At 40.9% G+C, this 21,094-nt stretch overlaps 1 long non-coding RNA gene across 1 annotated transcript in view; it reads left to right on the forward strand.

Annotated features, from left to right (window-relative positions):
* The window catches only part of LOC126213431 (uncharacterized), a 29,453-nt gene extending 13,482 nt beyond the window's left edge, over window positions 1–15,971 (forward strand). Inside the window, exon 3 of the long non-coding RNA XR_007541166.1 lies at window positions 15,908–15,971. This is a non-coding gene — a long non-coding RNA (uncharacterized LOC126213431). The remainder of the gene's footprint in view (window positions 1–15,907) is intronic.
* Window positions 15,972–21,094: the final 5,123 nt, after the last annotated feature.

Raw genomic sequence — 21,094 nt, forward strand, 5'->3', positions numbered from 1 at the left:
GCAAAAAGAAAATTGCGCAATACTATGCGGTTCCATTTCCGTGATGAGAGACACAAACACGTGTTATCTTATTACAGCACAACTCACAACTGAGCTGTTGCATCGATGTGCCACTTGGAATAGGAGCAGCTTATAGACCGAGGTCAAAGATATTGTGCCTACGCAAGCCTGCAGGGTTACCACATCTCCCAAAGAAAATCAGTCTCATTACTTTATTGTCGCACCTCGTATGTTCATAACTTTCTGCACTTAGTGTTTTGTGATAGGCAATATGCACACCACACACTAACCATGAAAATCACCGCTGCACCGTAACACTACTTCCTCCATACTGCAGTGTTAGCAGTAAATGTGATGGCACATGATGTATTTCAGGCATTTGCCAAATCTAAGCTCTTCCATTAGATTGCCAAACGGTATAGTGCGATTAACTACAACGAGTCACTCATAATTATCCATTTATGCACTGTCAATTGGCATCACTCTTTGCACCAACTCAAGTGTCGCTTAGATTATACACAAATCAAAAAAGTTTTGCATCACCTCAGTTCCGAGAGTTCTTGAACCCGTACAGAAAATTAGAATAGAGATCAACATAAACATCATTTTCACCCTTTTTATTGCTCATGAAAACCACACATTGCATGTTGTACCCCAATACAAATATATTGAATGTAGCCATGTATGGAAGTGAAACGTGGATGATAACTAGTTTAGACAAGAAGAGAAGCTTTTGAAATGTGGTGTTACAGAAGAATGCTGAAGATGAGATGGGTAGATCACATAACTAATGAGGTGGTACTGAATAGAATCGGGAAGAAGAGGAATTCACCTTCAGAGGTGGTCATCGAGATTGCTGTACACACCGGTACCTCTGATACCCAGTAGCACGTTCTCTTGCATTGATGCATGCCTGTATTCTTCGTGGCATACTATCCACAAGTTCATCAAGGCACTGTCGTCCAGATTGTCCCACTCGTCAATGGCGATTCAGCGTAGATCCCTCAGAGTGGTTGGTAGGTCATGTCGTCCATAAAGAGCCTTTTTCAATCTATCCCAGGCATGTTCATTAGGGTTCATGTCTGGAGAACATGCTGGCCACTCTAGTCAAACGATGTCATTATCCTGAGGGAATTCATTCACAAGATGTGCACGATGAGGATGCGAATTGTTGTTCATGAAGATGAATGTCTCGGCAATATGCTGCCGATATGGTTGCACTGTCAATCGGAGGATGGCATTCACGTATCGTACAGCCGTTACAGTGCCTTCTGTGACCACCAGCGGTGTATGTCGACCCCACATAATGCCACCCCAAAATGGCAGGGAACGTCCACCTTGCTGCACTTGCTGCGAAGTGTGTCTAAGTCATTCAGCCTGACTGGGTTGCCTCCAAACATGTCTCCGATGATTGTCCGGTTGAAGGCATATGCGACACTCATCGGTGAACAGAATGTGATGCCAATCCTGAGCAGTCCATTCGGCATGTTGTTGGGCCCATCTGTACTGCGCTGCACGGTGTTGTGGTTGCAAAGATGGACTTCGTCACGGACGTCGGGAGTGAAGTTGCTCAACATGAAGCCTATTGTGCACAGTTTGAGGCGTAACACGACGTCCTGTGGCTGCATGAAAAGCATTATTCAATAGGGTGGTGTTTCTGTTGGGGTTCCTCCGAGCCATAATCCGTAGATAGCGGTCATCCACTGCAGTAGTAGCCCTCGGGCGCCCTGAGCGAAGCGTGTCATCGACAGTTCCTGTCTCTCTGTATCTCCTCTGTGTCCGAATGACATCGCTTTGGTTCACTCCGAGACGCCTGGACACTTCCCTTGCTGAGAGCCCATCCTGGCACAAAGTAACAGTGCGGATGCGATCGAACCCGGTATTGACCGTCTAGGCACGATTGAACTAAGTACAACACGAACTTTGTACCTCATGGAATGAATTGATCGGCTGTCGGACCCTCTCTGTCTAATAGGCACTGCTCGTGCATGGTTGTTTACATCTTTGGGCACGTTTAGTGACATCTCGGAACAGTCAAAGGGACTGTGTCTGTGATACAATATCCACAGTCAACGTCTATCTTCATGAGTTCTGGGAACCGGGGTGATGCAAAACTTTTTTAGATGTGTGTAGAACTGTGTGTCTTATGAGGAGCTACTTGGCCATTGTGCTCCATTCTCTTTCATTCCTTTCACACAGTCACTGTGCTAGCTGGACTGCCCTGCCGGTTGCACTTCGGAGTTCACAAGTGATTCCTTTTGCCGATTTTTTACACCCACCCTCTGCAGTACTCGATGGTCCCTGTCCGTCAGTACACAGTGTCTACCTTGTCTTGCTTTAGTGTGGTTGTTCTTTCACCTTTCCACCACATGATGACATCACTAGTCTATTTGGGCAGATTAGGAAGGGTTGAGATATTCCTGATAGATTTATTATGCCGGGGACACCCAATGAGTTGTCCATTTTTGAAGTCACTGAGCTTTCCTGATCAAACATTTCTGCTATTAAAATAAAAAAAATGGAAAATTGAGGGTGTAATATAACAATATTATGAAAAGGAAAGTTACTACTCACCATAGAGTGGAGACGCTGAGTCGCAGATAGGCACAACAAAGAGACTCCCACAATTTAAGCTTTTGGCCATTAAGGCCTTCGTCAGCAATAGACACACACACACACACACACACACACACACACAAATGCAACTCGCACACACGACTGCTGTCTCAGGCAACTGAAACCACACTGCGAGCAACACAGCACCAGCGCATGATGGAATCCTTCATAAACCCAGAATCCTAAACCCCTCACCTGGCTCAGATTCATTAATGACATCTTTGCTATCTGGATCGAAGGTGAGGACACCTTATCCACATTCCTACAGGACCTCAATAACTTCTCCCCCATTTGCTTCACCTGGTCCTACTCAACCCAACAAGCTGCCTTCCTAGATGTTGACCTCCACCTCAAAGATGGCTACATCAGTACCTCTATCCATATCAAACATACTAACCACCAACAATACCTGCACTTCGACAGCTGCCATCCATTCCATACCGAGAAGTCCCTTCTGTACAGCCTAGCCACCCACGGTCGTCGCATCTGCAGTGACGAACAGTCCCTCTCAAAATATAAGTGGCACGCAAGAAGAAACGAACCGGAGGCATAATTACAGAAACCAGTACCTGTACGTGAGAAGTAGTGACGCTGGCTGTTGAGACACTTGTCCCACTGTAACACAAGGCAGTGAATGGCTATCACATAAAATTCCCAGGGCTGCAATGTTAACCAGTTCCACACGTACAGCTGGACGTCGCTGTCCACACGAGTCCAGGAAAAGTTATGCTGAGATTCTTCTTTGACCAAGACGGCCCCCTTCTGATTCACTTTCTGCAGTACGGGACAACAGCGAATGCCCAGCGTTACTTGCAAACTTTGACCACCCTTCACCAAACGATCAAATCAAAAAGACCAGGCAATCTCACGCATGGGGTCACTCTGCTCTATGACAATGCAAAGCATCATACGGCCAACACAATCGCGGCACTCCTGCAGAAATTCTCCATACAGTCTGGACCTCTCTCCCTGTGATTACACCATTTTTGGTCCCATTAAAAAGGCTCTGAGGGGCAAACGATTCACCTCAGATGTTGACGTCCAGCTGTACGTGCAAAACTGGTTAACATTGCAGCCCCGGGAAATTTATGAGACAGCTATTCACCACCTTGTGTCACATTGGGACAAGTGTCTCAACAGCCAGGGTCAATACTTCTAAGATACAATTATTGGTTTCTGTAATTATGCCTCCGGTTCGATTCTTTTTGAAAGCCCCTTAAATACCGAGGTTCTCGCTGAAGCCTTCACTGACTGTAATTATCCTCCCAACCTCATACAAAAACAAATCCCCCATGCCTTATCTTTCCAGTCTCCCACCACCTCCCCAAAGTCCCACCATCCGGCCACAGAGGAGCATTCCCCTTGTAACTCAGTACCACCCAGGACTGGAGCAATTGAATTACATTCTCCGCCAGAGTTTCAGTTGCCCCTCATCGTGCCCTGATATGAGAAATGTCCTGCCCACTATTCTCCCCACCCCTCCCACAGTGGTATTCCGCCATCCACTGAACCTACACAATATACTCATCCATCCTTACACAACCCCTGCTCCCAATCCCTTACCTCATGGCTCATACGCCTTTAAAAAACCTAGATGCGAGACGTGTGCTATACATCATCCCACCACCCTGTACTCCAGTCCGATCACTAACATCACCTATCCCATCAAAGGCAGGGCTACCTGTGAAACCAGTCATGTGATCTACAAGCTAAGTAGCAATCACTGCACTGCATTCTATGTAGGCATGACAACCAACAAGCTGTCTGCATGAATGGCCACCAACAAACTATGGCCAATAAACAAGTGGACCACCCTGTTGCTGAACACACTGCCAAACATGATATCCTTCATTTCAATGACTGCTTCACAGCCTGTGCCATATGGATCCTTCCCACTAACACCAGCTTTTCTGAATTGCGCAGTTGGGAACTGTCCCTGCAATACATCCTATGTTGCTGTAACCCTCCTGGCCTCAAACTTCGTTAGTCACTGTCCTTACCCGTCCAGCCTCTTCCCTGTTCCCATTCCAGCAGTACAAAGCCGTCATTCCACCATCACAACAAGTATTTTAATTTCCCTCCTTTTCCGCTACCTCCACCCCCCCCTCCCCACATCTCCCCTGCTCTCCGTCTAACCTGCAGCACTTCACTGTCTACCACCCCCACCATACTATCCCTCCCCGCCCCAGCCTCCTCCTTACCCCCACCCAGTCGCCACTCCCATCATGCACTGGTGCTGCTGCTTGCAGTGTGGTCTCAGTTGCCTGAGACTGCAGTCATGTGTGTGAGTTGTGTTTGTGTGTGTGTGTGTGTGTGTGTGTGTGTGTGTGTGTGTGTTTCTGCTGTTACTGCCTTTCTACTGGCAATACAATACTCCCCATGTCCTTTTATACTGTCGCATCTGGACAATGTTGATTGGATAGTGTACTTGTGACATATTTCACTTGGTCTGAGAGCAGTACATATAATTGTAATATTCTCTCTTTTTGAAACCTGCAGCATGGAAAATGATTCAAAGAGGTAACTTTACTGAGTAAAACACTTGTAACTTGCTTCACTTGGTGTGTTATCAGTCACAACACACACCCTCAATAAATTATGAGAAACACATACAGATTGGAAATGTAAGAGTGTCAGTGAAAACGAACCTACAGTTGTGGTCCGTAAGAGTTTGGAGAGTGAAGCGAAAAACATGTTTTCATTCTAATAAAAGCTTTCAGTATTAGAATAATATTATATCGTAACAAACTTCCTGGCTGAAGTGCACATACGAATTCTTTACAGATGAATGAAAAAATTAGTAGAAGCTCGACCTCGGGGAAGATCAGTTTGGATTCCATAGAAATATTGGAACATGTGAGGCAATACTGAACCTACGAATTATCTTAGAAGATAGATTAATTAAAGGCAAACCCACATTTCAAACGCTTGTAGACTTTTGACAATGTTGACTGGAATTAGGTTAGGAAATGAGACACTTAAAGTAGTAAAGGAGTTTTGCTATTTGGGGAGCAAAATAACTGATAATGGTCGAAGTAGAGAAGATATAAAATGTAGACTGGCAATGGCAAGGAAAGCGTTTCTGAAGAAGAGAAATTTGTTAACATCGAGTATAGATTTAAGCGTCGGGAAGTTTTTTCTGAAAGTATTTGTATGGAGTGTAGCCATGTATGGAAGTGAAACGTGGACGATAAATAGTTCAGACAAAAAGAGAATAGAAGCTTTCGAAATGTGGTGTCACAGAAGAATGCTGAAGATTAGATGGGTAGATCACATAACTAATGAGGAGGTACTGAACAGAACTGGGGAGAAGAGGAATTTCTGGCACAACTTGACTTGGAGAAAGGATCGGTTGGTAGAACATTTTCTGAGGCATCAGGGATCACCAGTGTAGTACTGGAGGGCAGCATGGAGGGTAAAAATCGTAGAGGGAGACCAAGAGATGAATACACTAAGCGGATTCAGAAGGATGTAGGTTGCAGTAGTTGCTTGGAGATGAAGAAGCTTGCACAGGATAGAGTATTCTGGAGAGTTGCATCAAACCAGTTTTTGGACTGAAGACCACAAAAACAACAGGGCTGTGTCAACCAGTACACTACTTCTAATGTTCTATTTGAACATTACAGGTTTGTTCTTCCTACTCATTCACATTAAGGGGCTCCGGAAAGGCTCAAAATCATGAAAAGTTCAATTTTTACCTTTTTGCGTTTTCTGAATCTGCAGACTATTACCTTTTAATAGATATATAATTTATTCAATTCTGAAGACTACAACTATTTTTAAATTTTTTTTGAAATGTGTTCTACATGGGCGTGACCCACTGTGGCGCTGTTAAACTGCTGTCAAATGGTGTTATTATTAACGTCCGTGTTCATCAGGTACATTTTAGTGATGTGAGATAAAGTATGTGTTGTGGCTAACCTGTGATGGTTCAATATATATCGCTGGTGTGATTGTCGATTGTTTCATGTTTATTTACTCTGTCGTTATCTCGAAAATATTCATAATTAATTCTGTTTCTTGAGTCTCTGTTTTGTTGAAGTATAATAATGAGTAAAAGTAAAGTTATTAGAAATCCTCTGAAGGCTTTTAAGAAAAGGAGAAATGTTGGAAAGCCAAAGGTATGTGTTATTACTGTAAACAATAAAGATGATAACCAAGTGAGTGAACCTAACCTCTCAAGTACACCTGCCCATAGCAGTCAAAGTGGGAAAGAAAATACTTCACAGAAGAAGCTTGGTTCAATGAGTGAAAACTATGAATGTTTTATGGGCGAATCGGATGTGAATGAAATATTTGATATGTCGGTTCTCAAAGGAATTTTTTGAAACTGTGTAAGATGTATTCATTGTAGTGAAGTTGGTCTGGAACTCTCCATAATAAAGCACGTAGGACTTGCTAGTGAAATACAACTGAAATGTGTTCATACATGACCACCTTTTGGAACAGTGTTGCAGTAACTGCAACTGAAGAAAATGGTAGCAAAATCTACGAACACAACAACGAGCGATGCTTGCTTTAGACAAGGAACGCCTTCGGGCTGCAGACAGGGCTGTAAAGAGTCTAGAAATACAAGCAAGAGTAAACAGGAGGAGGAACAAGAGGAAGCTGGAGGAGGAGTTTGCAGAGGATGAAGATAATCCATCCTATGGACCTGGAATGCACTAAAAAGTTAATCCAATCTTTGTCGGTCGATTCCCAAAACTTTTATTTTCTCATACTAATTACATGTTTTCTAAGGATCTTCCAAACATATTTGTTTCAAACTTTCAGTAAATGTTACACAGTACCTTCTGCATAATTTAACACAGCCTTTTTCCAAAAAACTGTATATTTTTGAATATATAAATAAAAAATTGCAAAAAAATGTTGTGAATTTTCATTACAATTGAAAAAAAAAATCATCTTTAATAACTGAACTAAAATTTTGTAAAATCCCTGTGTTAAGTTGTAGCCCATATTCCAATAAATAATCTGTAAAAAGTTCAACTTCCTACTTCAAATACTTTGTGAGGAAAGATGTAATTTATAAGCGTTATTTTAACATTGCAAGTATAGGGCGTTCCGGAGCCCCTTAACTAGAATTTTTCCACATTTAGTGCTAGCTGCCATTCATCACACCAACTAGAAATTTTGTCTAAGTCATCTTATATCTTCCTACAGTCACTCACCTTCAACACCTTACCATACACCACAGCATCGTCAGCAAACAGCCGCAGATTGCTGTGCACTAAATCATCTATGTGTACGGAAAACAGTGGCGATTCTATCACACTTCCCTGGGGCACTCCTGATGACACCCTGGCCACTGATGAACACTCACTGTCAAGGACAACATCCTGGGTTGTATTACTCAAGAATTCTTTGAGCCACTCACTTATCTGTGAATTAGGTTCATATGCAATGGTTACAAAGAATCCGCCTCAATTGCAATTGTGGCGGATTCTTTATAATCATTAAATTATTCACAATTGCTGACACGCTGCAATGTTAAAAGTTCTCAATTTCACATGCTCATACTTTCGTTGACAGCCTGCGATGGGGGAGCGTGTCAAATGCTTTCCGGAAATGTAGACATATGGAATCTGTTATCCATCATCCATAGTTCACAGTACATCATGTGAGAAAAGGGCAAGACGCGTTTTGTACAAGCGATGCTTTCTAAAACCATGTTGATTCGTGGGCATAAGCTTCTCAATCTCAAGAAAATTTATTACATTCAAACTGAGAATATGGTTAAGGATTCTGCAGCAAACCGTAGTTAGGGATATTGATCTGTAATTTTGTGGATCCATTCTTTTACCCTTCGTATATTCAGGAGGCACCTGCACTTTTTCCTAGTTGCTTGGGATTTTGTGCTGGGCAAGAGATTTGCGATAAATACAAGCTAGGTAAGGGGCTGATGCAATAGAGTACCTTTGTAAAACCGAATTGGGATTCTGTCCGGACTTGGTGACTTATTTGCTTTCAAATCTTTCAGTTTTTTCTCCACACCAGGGCTGCTTATTGCCGTGTTGTCCACATGGGAGTCAGTCTGATGGTCAAATGACTGTATGTTTGTACAATTCTCTTGTGTGAACAATTTCTTGAACATGAAATTTAAAACTTTGGCTTTCATTTTGCTATCTTAAACTGCCACACGAGATTGGTCAACAAGGGACTGAATGGAAGCCTGAGATGCACTTAGTGATTTCACATAGGACGAAAATTTTCTTAGGTTTTCTGCCAAATTTGTTGCTAAGGTTTGACAGTGCTAGTTGTCGTATGCTTTGCGCCTAGTTCTTTTCACAGATGCTTGAATCTCTACTAACCTTTGCTTGTCATAATTTGCGCATTCTACTTTGAACCGAGACTGTAACAGCCTCCGTTTCCTCAACATCTTTCGAATTTTGTTATTAAACCGTGGTGGGTCTTTCCCATCCTTTATCCACTTACTAAGCAGATAACTTTCCAGATCACAATTTAAATCTGCATGAACTTTGCCCGTAATGCCTCTAAGTGCATCTTATTGGAACTGAGTGACATCAGTTCACTCTCTAAGTGACATTTTAACAAGTGCTTACCTGCTCTTTCTAGTAGAAACACTCTCCTAACTTTCTTGACTGATTTATTAATTTTCATAACCAGAGTTGCTACAATTACATCATGATCATTAATCCCTGTTCCTATACTGACATTGTCGATAAGATCTGGCCTGTTTGTGGTTACAAGATCTAAAATATTTCCATTGTGTGTGGGCTGCTGAGCTAGCTGCTCAAGACAGTTTTCAAAAAACATGTTCAGTAGTGTTCCACACGACTGTTCATCTCTACCACCTGCAATGATTCCATAGACGTCCCAGTCTGTACTTTGTAGGTTGAAGTCACCTCCAACTAGTACTGCATGATCTGGGTAATTATGAAAGACTACAGACTGTAGACTTTCTTTGAATGGCTCTAGAACTGTCACAGTGGAATTTGGTAGCTGGTAAAAACATCCAACAATTAACTTGGTTTCACCTACACCTGTTACATATGACCCGATAACCTCACTTTCGCCCTCCACCTCGGACTCAATAGAGACAATATTTTTGTCAACCGCATGAACACCCCCCCCCCCTCCCATGGCCTATAATTTGTCTTTCTGATACACATTCCATGACTCACTACATATCTCAGAGCTTTCCACTTTGGGTTTTAGCCAGCTCTCACTCCCAAGAATAATTTGATCACAAGAGCTTTCCTGGACAGCAGTAAATTCGAGAACTTTGTTATGAATATTTTGACAGTTTCCTTGTAAAATTTGGCAGTCAAAGTGTCTTTAATCTGAACGCAGTCTGACTTCCTTTGCTGCACATCAACTGGCAAGTGTTTATCAGAGTACCTCAAACTATTGTCTAGCCTAAAAAATCCTCACGTGCACTCCACAAGTACTCTACTACCCGAGTAGCTGCATCCTTTGTGTAGTGCACCCGTGATCTATTCAACGAGTGCTACAAATCCCCAACTGATATTGCAGGTCTAGAAATCTGCAGCCAAGACCACCACAGAGGCCTTTGGCTGAGGCCCTCAACTCGGCTCCAAATCCGAGGACCCCATCAGCTCTGGGAACAATGCTGCATATGGCGAGCTCTGCTTGCACCGTCTGTGCGAGGCCAGCAGTCTTCACCACCTCTGCCACCCACCTGTATGAACTGGGGAGAGATGTGGTTGGTGCTGACGTGGGCCACAACTTGCAGACGACTACCGTATTTACTCGAATCTAAGCCGCACTTTTTTTCCGGTTTTTGTAATCCAAAGAACCGCCTGCGGCTTAGAATCGAGTGCAAAGTAAGCGGAAGTTCTGAAAAATGTTGGTAGGTTCCGCCACAACTAACTTCTGCCGTCGCATGTTTTGCAGGCACAATGATAAATACTGGCGCCAAAGCCTCTGCGTCAGTAAATAAATTTAAAAAAAAAGATGGAAGACGAGCTTTTTTCTCCGCCCCGAGTTTCCACCTCTGCATTTTCATACATTATCCAACGAAGTAAATACAAATTCCGTATTGTCCATCTTCGAATGCAGCAGCATTTCAGTGTACTACGAAAATCCGACTGGCAAGACTGTTTGGGATGTTTGTCAATATGGCCAACTCTATGTTCTGAATTTTTTCCTACCTGTGAGAAGATATGGTTGCTAATAAGAACTTTTTGAATTGTTAATCACATGCAGTATTCTCTTCACCATAAGAATAATACGAATATAAACATTTTGCCATGTATTCTTTTGTGTTTGCTGCTATCTCATTTAAGTCCTGTCTGCCTAATAAACTACGAAACTAGAGTGAGCCAACAGCAAACGCGGAAGAATATACATATCATATCATGTTTATATCCGTATTATTCTTATGCCTAATAGTGATAGTCAGAAATGAAGCACAGCAATTGACTAGATTTTTAAATCTAAAGTGACCCTAATTTCTGTGCAGAATGTAATGTACTAAAGAGGCATCTGCAAAGATTTTCAAACGGAGAAAAATTTTTGCTAAACTCTTGTTCAGAACATCTTCTTTCATACGCAGTCTATTATTTGGTTTTTGTTGATCATTATCAAGGAAAGCAGCAGTGTAAGTGACAACAAATAGCAGTCTCTTGCCATTGTTTCACTAATGAGACGATTCCTCTTTTTTTTTTTTTTTTTAGTTGTAAGTGGCAGTAGCGTGCACAAAAGCCAGCCATGCCGTGAGCGGCGACAGACTGTAAACACGCACTATCAGAATGCGACAAACAGTGCATGACACAGTACAGTAATGCATTTTCAGCTTAGAGTGATGTAAACACCTATAACAAAGAAAACGGCGCTTATCAGATCAAAGAAAAATAAGCAATCAATTCAAACCAGATGAAGCACGTGAAAAAGGAAGGGTACCCATATAAATACAGACGGGGCACCTGACGCATAGCAATGGCTACCTGGTAAAGCTTAACTGCTAAGCTTACGACTCAAACCAAACTACTGTAGCTGTATCGTCATTCATTCGACCTAAATTGTGTCTCATATTACAATGGACCAGCTTTGTTTCGATTTGGAGATGCGGCCTAAAACTTTTCTTTCCCCTTGAATTTCGAGTCTAAATTTCAGGTGCGGCTTAGATTCAGGAATATTTTTTTCCCTTGATTTCGAGTCTCATTTTTCAGGTGCGGCTTAGATTCGAGTACGCTTGGATTCGACTAAATACGGTAGTTGTTGAACATGCTGCCAATACAGTATGCTTCACTTTTAATTACTGTTTCACAGCCTGTGCAATGTGGTTTCTCCCTTCCAACACCAGCTTTTCTGAATTGCACAGCTGCAAACTCTCTGCAGTATGTTCATTGTTCCCATAATCGCTCTTGGCTTTGACCTCCATTAGTCCCTGTCCTCCTCCTGCCCATCCCTATCCACGATCCCTTCCCAGCACTACACATGCCTCTCCTTTTCCCCCTTTCCCCGCTCCCCTCCAACATAGCCTTCCGATGCTGCACCCAGCAACCCCATCCATCCTCACTGTATTCTTGCATGCTCCCACAGGTACACAGCTGCTCGCAACCATGTACAGTGAGACACCTTTTACTTCAGTGCCCCTGTTGTCATCCGCTACACACCTGTTTACTGCTCTCGCGTGATATATCATCCCTTTCTAAATGATTAATGGAAAATCTCGTATTAAGATGTGAAACAAATACTAACAAAGAGATAGAGGGGCTGGCCAGTACTTACCTCAGCTCAGTACAGCCAATAGATTCGCAAAACAGAACAGAAAATTTACATTCCTAGCTTTCAGAACTTGGTTCCTTCATCAGGGAGGAGAGAGGGGAAAAAAGGGAAGAAGGGAAAGTGGATTCAGTTACTCACAACCCAAGTTATGAAGCAACAGGGAAAGGTAAACAGGGAGGGTAGCAAGGATGGAGGCATGGTTGTCAGAGGGAAGCCAAAGATATTCTACTGTAAGTACTGTGCCAGCTTCAAACCAAAGAGGATGCATACAGAAGTAAAGATGTATATAGTATAAAGATAAACACCACTATGTAGGATGGAAAGACGTGTGAATGGCTAAAGAGGAAAGGAAAAGAGGAGAAGACTGAATGGGTTGTTTAACGTAGGTTCAGTCCAGGGGGATGGCGGGATGAAAGGATGTGTCGGAGTGCAAGTTCCCATCTCCACAGTTCCGAGGGACTGATGTTGGGTGGGAGAAGCCAAATGGCATGTACGTTGTAGCAGGTTCCTAGGTCCCTAGAATTATGCTGGACAGCATGCTCTGCTACTGGGTATTGGACATCTCCTAGGCGGACAGTTCGTCTGAGCTCGTTCATGCGCTCAGCCAGTTTAGTTGTTGTCATACCGATGTAAAAGGCTGTGCAGTGCAGGCATGTCATGTCCAATACCCAGCAGCAGAGCATGCTGTCCAGCATAATTCTAGGGACCTAGGAACCTGCTACACCGTACGTGCCATTCGGCTTCTCCCACCCAACATCAGTCCCTCGGAACTGTGGAGATGGGAACTTGCACTCCGACACATCCTTTCATCCCGCCATCCCCCTGGACTGAACGTACGTTAACCGACCTCACTTCCATCTACTCTTCAGTCTTCTCCTTTTTCCCTCTCCTCTTTAGCCATTCACACGTCTTTTCATCCTACATAGTTGTGTTTATCTTTATGCTATATACATCTTTACTTCTGTATGCATCCTCTTTGGTTTGAAGCTGGCACAGTACTTAACAGTAGAATATCTTTGGCTTCCCTCTGACAACCGTGCCTCCATCCTTGCTAGCCTCCCTGTTTACCTTTCCCTGTTGCTTCATAACCTGGGTTGTGAGTAACTGAATCCACTTTCCCTTCTTCCCTTTTTTCCCCTCTCTCCTCCCTGACGAAGGAACAAAGTTCCGAAAGCTAGGAATGTAAATTTTCGGTTCTGTTTTTTGTGAATCTATCGGCTGTACTGAGGTGAGGTAAGTACTGGCCAGCCCCTCTATCTCTTTGTTAATATCATCCCTTTCAGCAGATGATGCGCTCAGCCGATCGCGTCCTTGAGTTTATCAGTGTCAGTAAGATGACATCGGTCATTTGAAGCCCTTCTTATGGGAAAGCAACCCCTCTTCATTAGTAGTTTTCTAAGATTTCCTTGTGTTTTTATTTTCCCTCCTCCTTGAGTTTTGCTCCCTTTGCTGCTGATTTAACATTCAGCTTTTTACCCTCCCCTAAACCACAAAATGGGCACTTATGACCATAGCAGTTTTGTGCCCTAAAACCATAACAAAAAAATGAGCATCTTCCCTGCCCCTCCCATGTTCCCTACCTCCATTATCCGCTCCACCTAGATTGCTGTTCACATCAGTTGGATCCCATGTTGTTGTTGTTGTTGTTGTTGTGTGTGTGTGTGTGTGTGTGTGTGTGTGTGTGTGTGTGTTCTCTATGAGGCATATTTGGAAAACAAGGTCAAATCACCATAGCTAATCAGATGTTGTACGAACATCGAAACATGCCTGCACAGCGACTCCCGGCATGCCTCGCTCATCAGATGATACCATTTGCATTGGTATTGTCACAGTGTGCTGTTTCCATTGTCAATTCAAAATGCTTAAAGCATTTTATCAACCCACCAACTGTGAAATGTGGTCAGTGGTTTGGTTTTTGACAGTAAGGAACGTTGCAACAGAAAAAACTTGTGGATGGATAATTGAGGTGTATAACCTCACTGCGATGAGTAACGGCAAAGTGCATAAGTGGGTGAGAGGTTTCAAGGGTGGGTGGGAAAATGTGCAGTCGGGCCAACTGTTGGTGATATCTGAAGATTTGGTCAAAGATGTGCACAGAAAGATTCGTGAAGACCAGTGATTCACAATGTCAGCTTTAGTACTGGAATTTCCAAATGTGGGTAGAACAACATTGCACAAAATTAAAAGGGTACAATTTTGCAAATTGGGTGCAGACGAAGTTCCTAGGCTGCTTACCGAGAAACACAAAATGAAAAGAATGGCTTGTGCTTTTGATTTTTTTGGACTGATATCATAAGGAAGGTAATCAGTTAAAAAGACCATTGTCTCGGGATGAGGCATGGGTTTCTCATGTGACCTCAGAGTCTAAAAGTCAATCAATAGAATAGTGTTACACATCATCACCAATTACAGCCAAGGCCGAGCAGAGAATCTCAATAAGCAAGATTATGGCAACTGTGTTTTGGGATGGGAATCGAGTCTTGTTAGTCAGGTTTATGCAGTAAGGGACAACAGTAAATGCAGCCATTTACTACACTACTCTGACTACACTTCAATATGCAATACAGAAAAAGCAATTTGCAATTCAGACATCTGGAGTTTTGTTCTACACGATGATGCCAGATCCAAATTTGCCATTCACACCCATAACCAGGTCAGTTCTTTTGGATTGGAACATATCTTTTGGATGGGAGTAGACTGTCAACCCACTCTATACATTCCAGACTTGGCACCGAGTGATTTTCACTTGCTCTGCTACCTAAAGGAGTTTCTTGGCAGCAAGTGATTTGCAGCAGATGATGAGGGCAAAGAAGCAGTTAAAGACTTGTTATCCACACAGGTGGCTGATGTCTATGACTTGGGGATACAGAAGCTTGTAGAACATTATGGCAAATGTTTAAACAACTATGTAGAGAAACCTGTAATGAATTCTATGAAAACAGTTTTTTGAAAAAATCTCTGATGTTTTGTAAGAAAATGGACATTACTCTCCAAATAACCTTTGCACTTTGGAAGGAGGACTTTCTCCGAAAGCCTGGAATAACCACTTTTGTAACTCATGTGCTGTATCCGTGCTGTATCCTGTTTACACTCATCTGATAGCCACAAAATTGAGAAAATCTTTCTGTTTAAACAAATAAGGTTCCAGTTATAAATGCTGTCTGCTCTTCATTAACTTGAAGCGGTATTGGCAGGTATTAAAGAGCAATGGTTATTGCAGCAATTTATAAAATTGTGGAGGTGGCTGTATAGTGCCACACTACAACTTGAAAATATGGTGAAAATGGTTATAGAGGTAGAAGGTTGAATTGCAAGATCCTGATAAATGTTGCAAATATGTTGTGTTTAATATCATTAACACAATTTTATGTCAGCTGTCTGAAATAAATCTTACGGACTTAGTATCACTCATAAATTATTTTTCAGAGTGAAAACTACTACAGAACTAGTTTTAAAAAGATTTTTCTTTTAATTTATTCTTAAGAAGTACCGTATTTCAAGTTGAAGATAATGAGACTGGTGTGTGGTGATCATGACCATTAAATGCACCCATTACAGTTTTTTATTTTTACCACAGGTCCAGGTTTACCCATCCAGTGTGAAAGTAGAAGAGAATATGCAGGGGGGTATGAATCAGGAGGTAATTCTACATTTTATACGGCTGTATAGAATTAAGTGCTCTTAGGTTTTGGTAATACTGGGTGTTTCAAAATGAATATCGGGGTTTTACGGCTTTGTGGCATTTATTTCATTCAACTTACAATTATAAATAATACATCAAATGAAAGAGCAACTCACAGTTTTGTCTGTATACCTGGGCACACACACTGTTTCCTGTGTTTTCTGTTAGGAAGTGCTAGTAGCAAAAATGGTGACTACTGAACTGGAAGCTTTTTGTGTTTTACACTTTTCAAGGACTGAATCCCTTGTTACAGTGCAATGTGCATTCCATATTAAGTTCCATTGTAATCTTCCGAGTGATAATAACATCTGTAGATGGTATCGTCAGCTTGAAGACACCGGTTGTCTTTGCATAGGGAAGAGTACGGGATAACTGAGAGTTACTGTAGAACACATTGAACAGCTGAGAGAGTCTTTCATGCATAGCCCCAAGAAAACAGTTTGGAAGGCTAGTCATGAATTAGCAATTCCAGTGGTGTGTGTGGAGACTTTTAAGGAAATGTTTACAACTATGTCCTTATCATTTGGAGTTGGTACAAGCTCTGAAGCAAACAACTATGGTTTATGTGCTATCTTTGCAAATGAAATGTTGCTGCATAACAGTGAAAATTTTCTGGATTGTGTTGTCTTCAGTAGAGGTGGTACAGTAGTAGTGTGACTTCCCTAATTTTTTTGTGCCATATCCTGTTGGAAACTTTATTGTCCTGTCTTTTTTGGTATAGCAACTATAACATGTATCTTATCTTGGTGCACTAGAACTATTGCTGTTTCCTCAATTGGAAGAAGCTGAACCATAGAACTTTATTTGGCTGCAAGATGGTGCCCTGCCTCACTGACATATCTCAGTATGTGATTTGTTAAACGAATGTTGTATCTGACCACTGGATTGGTCAGAAGTGTTTGGCACAACTTCCATGTTAACTTTATACCACGTGATTTTTGCCTATGGGGTTCATAAAGGATCATGTGATCTACCTGACTGAAGCAGTTGTTGGAACAATTATTCCAGATACACAAATCAAGGTTAAGTACAGAACTCACCTATTGATGCAATATGTGCTGTACGACGAATGGTGCTTACATTGGACACTTGTAAGAAAAACTGTTTCAGTTGCTCTTTCATTTGATGTACTATTTATAATTGTAAGTTGGATGTAATAAATGCTACAAACAAATTGCCTGTCGGCTTTGTTTGATCATTTTTTTCTGACTTTTGCCAGCATGAGTGGGTGGCTTTGTCAAAGCATTGCTGTCTTGTCGCCGGCAATGCCAGCCACTTCTGTTGGTGAAATGTCAGAAAAATCATCAAACAAATGTCGGCGGAAGAACCCTGAGACTGAAGCTGACAAGCAATTTGTCAACAAGAAGCCACAAAAGCCTTAACTATTTTGAAAATTCTACAAAGCCTCAAAACCCTGTCCATTTTGAACCACTTGGTATTATGGAGAATGTAATGGTGTGGATGACCAATTTACCTCTGATATTTGTGTACTCAAAATGGTATCTAGGCTTTTGCAGTTGTGCTTGCTAGCTCTGCAGACAATGAGTGTAAGATGAAATAGAAGAAATTATTTAGGTGCAGTTATGAAAGGTCTGGTAGAACATATATAGCTTACAAATAAAGATAACAATTTAAGTGGCCATAGTAATATAGTGGGTAAAGTACAAGACTCCAGCCGTGGTGGTCCTGGATTCATTTGGTAGTAGGGGCAGGAAGTATTCCTTGTTCCAGTTTTCATGAACCCGCTCTACTATGCAGGAAAAGTTATCTCCATAAGGACACCGTTACGGTGTGGCTAATGGCTGTATAGTACTTTAGTAGAGCTGGCCATGATGTCTCCTTTGTTGATGCTGCCGAGTCTGCGTTGCCCATGTGGCTTCTCATTGTCTAGGCGATGATTCCATTGCTGCTCTGGGTCCAAGAAAAGGTGCGGGTTTTTTAATTATCACTGAACTATCGAAATCATGATGCAGTATTCCACGGTTTATTTGCAACAAAAACACACATTTATTGCCATAACTACATAAACAACTACACTCAACCGCGGCCAACACTAAAGTGGAAGTGGCCGAATACCCGTTGTACACCAAGATCACGGTCATAAGCTACAAAGAACACACAATTCCAATATTGATTATTGATCGCAACACCTAACTCAGTATTATCTTAAGCAAAAGCTGTCTTAACATGACTTCAGTGTATAATATAATAAAATGATTCTATTTGTCAGTTCCATTACAGTAGCCCCCCAAGAATTTTGTAAGTATGAAAATGTGAACAAAATTCTGACACCAGAATAATGGAACTGCCAAGAATATGATTTTAAATATATTGAAGTTGTTAATAGTACTGTTTCCTTTGAATTATGCTAACACTGAAATTGTTATACAAAGTGAAGGAAAACATACAATTGTTGATATTAAGGTAAATGAAATACAAAAGAAGCTTTACAGTTTTCACTTAGAGTCCATAATGCTGTAGCACTTCACATTAAGCCATTGAAAGATTGTAACTTTTAACTACTGGTTTGTTTTATTTTCTTTTGTTGCCCACTTTTCACACTACTCACAGTAATTTCCCACATTGTCCATCTGCACATAGGTGACTTCCATTAATAGGTCTGATTTCTGCTTGTCCTGCAGCACGTCTGTTCCCAAAGCTTAGCTGTCTGTATCACTTCATTGACTATAATGCCATGTTATCTAAAAATCACATACAGAGATCACCTTTTGGTTACATAATGTTTATATGTTAGTACTTTGTTAGGATACATAGTTATCCTTCTGGTAATGTTTATCTAGTGGGAGAAGTTTACAGAATCTGTCTGAGTAATACTACACAGGTATGAACTGGACCAAAAGAGATCCTTTAAATAATAATAAAATCAATAAACATTTAATACAAATGCATTAACATATTGGGTGTAAAATGTCTTATCACAGACTATAACACTTACTTCAAGGATAAACAAAAAATTAACTTGTTTTCAAAAGTAAAGTTACAGGCAGTTTGTTACAAGGGTTCATATTCACAGTATAAGTGTAAAGGTAGGATCATGGATGAATGTTTTGGAATGGTATGTATCTATCAAAATAAAAAATATTGCTGCCTATGCTTTTGCAGTGGTTGAGAAAGAAATATACAGTAATTCACATGGTTTACTAAAAATGATTGTCTCCTTGTAGAATTGGACATTTCAAGCACTTAAGTGTACAGTAATTAGGACTCTGCCTTTAAGAGTAAAAAAAATTTAAAAAACTTAATTGTTGCAAGACAGATTTAGTGCTGATTAGTGGCTTGCATTTTAAATGATGTCTCAACAAGTGTAGTGTGAGAAAGTTACACAAGCTAAAATTACACAAATTATCAAATATCAATCACATTGCATAAACATACAGAAATATCAAGAACTAACATAGCAAGCTTATTACACAGAAAGTTCATTGCAAACACTCCATACAGTGAATACATATTAAACAAATAATAAACATTTTCAAGGGCACAAAACTGTATCAAAATCAGACAATTTTTATATGTAAAATTTCATAATTTCCAGTGAAAAACTTTTGTTGAGTCACCTTTTAACTTTCTCAGAATAGTCTTACCCCTTTTGTTTATACAATTTCAATGAAACAATATTCCTTAGCCCAAGAACTTTCCTGGATTTAGGATACACCAACCAGTATGCATTAGGGTGTGGATGCTCTACAATCTCGAATGGACCCATGTATATACCAAAGAATTTCTTTATTTCAGAAGTTAGAATTTTTGATTTCTCATGTGATTTTACTGAAACATAATCTCCTACTTTAAACTTGGTTTCTTTGATCTTGCCATCATGTCATCTTTTTCTAATTTCCCCCTGTTTTATCATGGTTTCTTTGACTATGGCTTCTCGTTCACGCATAGTCATCATTGTGCATGGTGGAAATTCTATGAGTTCAGTGATAATTTTGTCTGGTTTTAGATGAAACATAATTTCATAAGGCGAAATTCCTGTGGAAGTGTGCTGCAAGCTGTTCATAACATCGTCAAAGTCTCGTGCTTGGTCGTTCCATGTAGGATGTTTATGACTGCAATATGTACGACGTAAACGACCAATCTCGTGCATATACCTCTCAGCTGGGTTTGACGACAGATTATATACAGATATTTGAACATGTTTGATTCCCAATTTATCAACAAAGGCTTTCCAAACTTTTGACAAAAACTGAGAATCGTTATCCTAGAAAATACATCCACCATGACAAAGATGTAGCAGTGGCCACTCCTACTCCTTGGAAGAGGCCCATAGAAATCAACGGCGACTAAGTCTAGAGGTTGTGCAGGAATTATGTTTTGCATTTCACCTTGACATTTTCTGTTACTTACTTTGAGTCGTTGGCACTTATCACAAGTTGACAATTATTTTCTAACTTTCTTGGCCATATTGTAGAAGTATATGTTTTCTTGTAATTTCTGCATATACTTCTGTATGCCAAAATGACCATAGCTCTCATGAGTATACCTAATTAACCTCTCAGCTTCCTCCTCAGACCAGCATAGTTTCCAATTGTCCGAGTCTTCATCAGTTCTCCTAAACAGAGTACCTTTAAACACCTTATAGTACTTTTCTAATTTTTCATAGTTCTTTTTCCCTATAACAGCTCTTTACTAATTTCCAATTTGCATCACAGTTCTGGCTCCTCCTGATTTTATCACACAATGATCTAACAACTTTTTCATCTGTGACCCCTTTAATATACCTCATTTTAAGGGGAGTTGGAATGCCCTATCTCGCCAATGTTAAATTTGCTAACTTTGTGTACCTTTTTCTTTGGAACTATTATCTTCAGAACTTTGAAATTCTGGCAGAGGTTTTCAGCATATATTGTGAGCCCACTGAACTAGAACCAATGTTTTCTTTTTGTTGGTATAGTATTTATGAATTTTTTACCATTAAGCCATTTTTTATTGGAAAAAGTATAACATAAACTTCCCTAGTTCAGAGAATAAGCCAGTTCTTGTCATGATTCTAGTTCAGTGGCCTCTTTGAACTGTTTTGCAGCATTTCTGAAAATTTGAATGTTGTTGGTTGAGTGG

The sequence above is a fragment of the Schistocerca nitens genome, chromosome 11 (assembly GCF_023898315.1).
Source record: "Schistocerca nitens isolate TAMUIC-IGC-003100 chromosome 11, iqSchNite1.1, whole genome shotgun sequence".
Lineage (NCBI taxonomy): Eukaryota > Metazoa > Arthropoda > Insecta > Orthoptera > Acrididae > Schistocerca > Schistocerca nitens.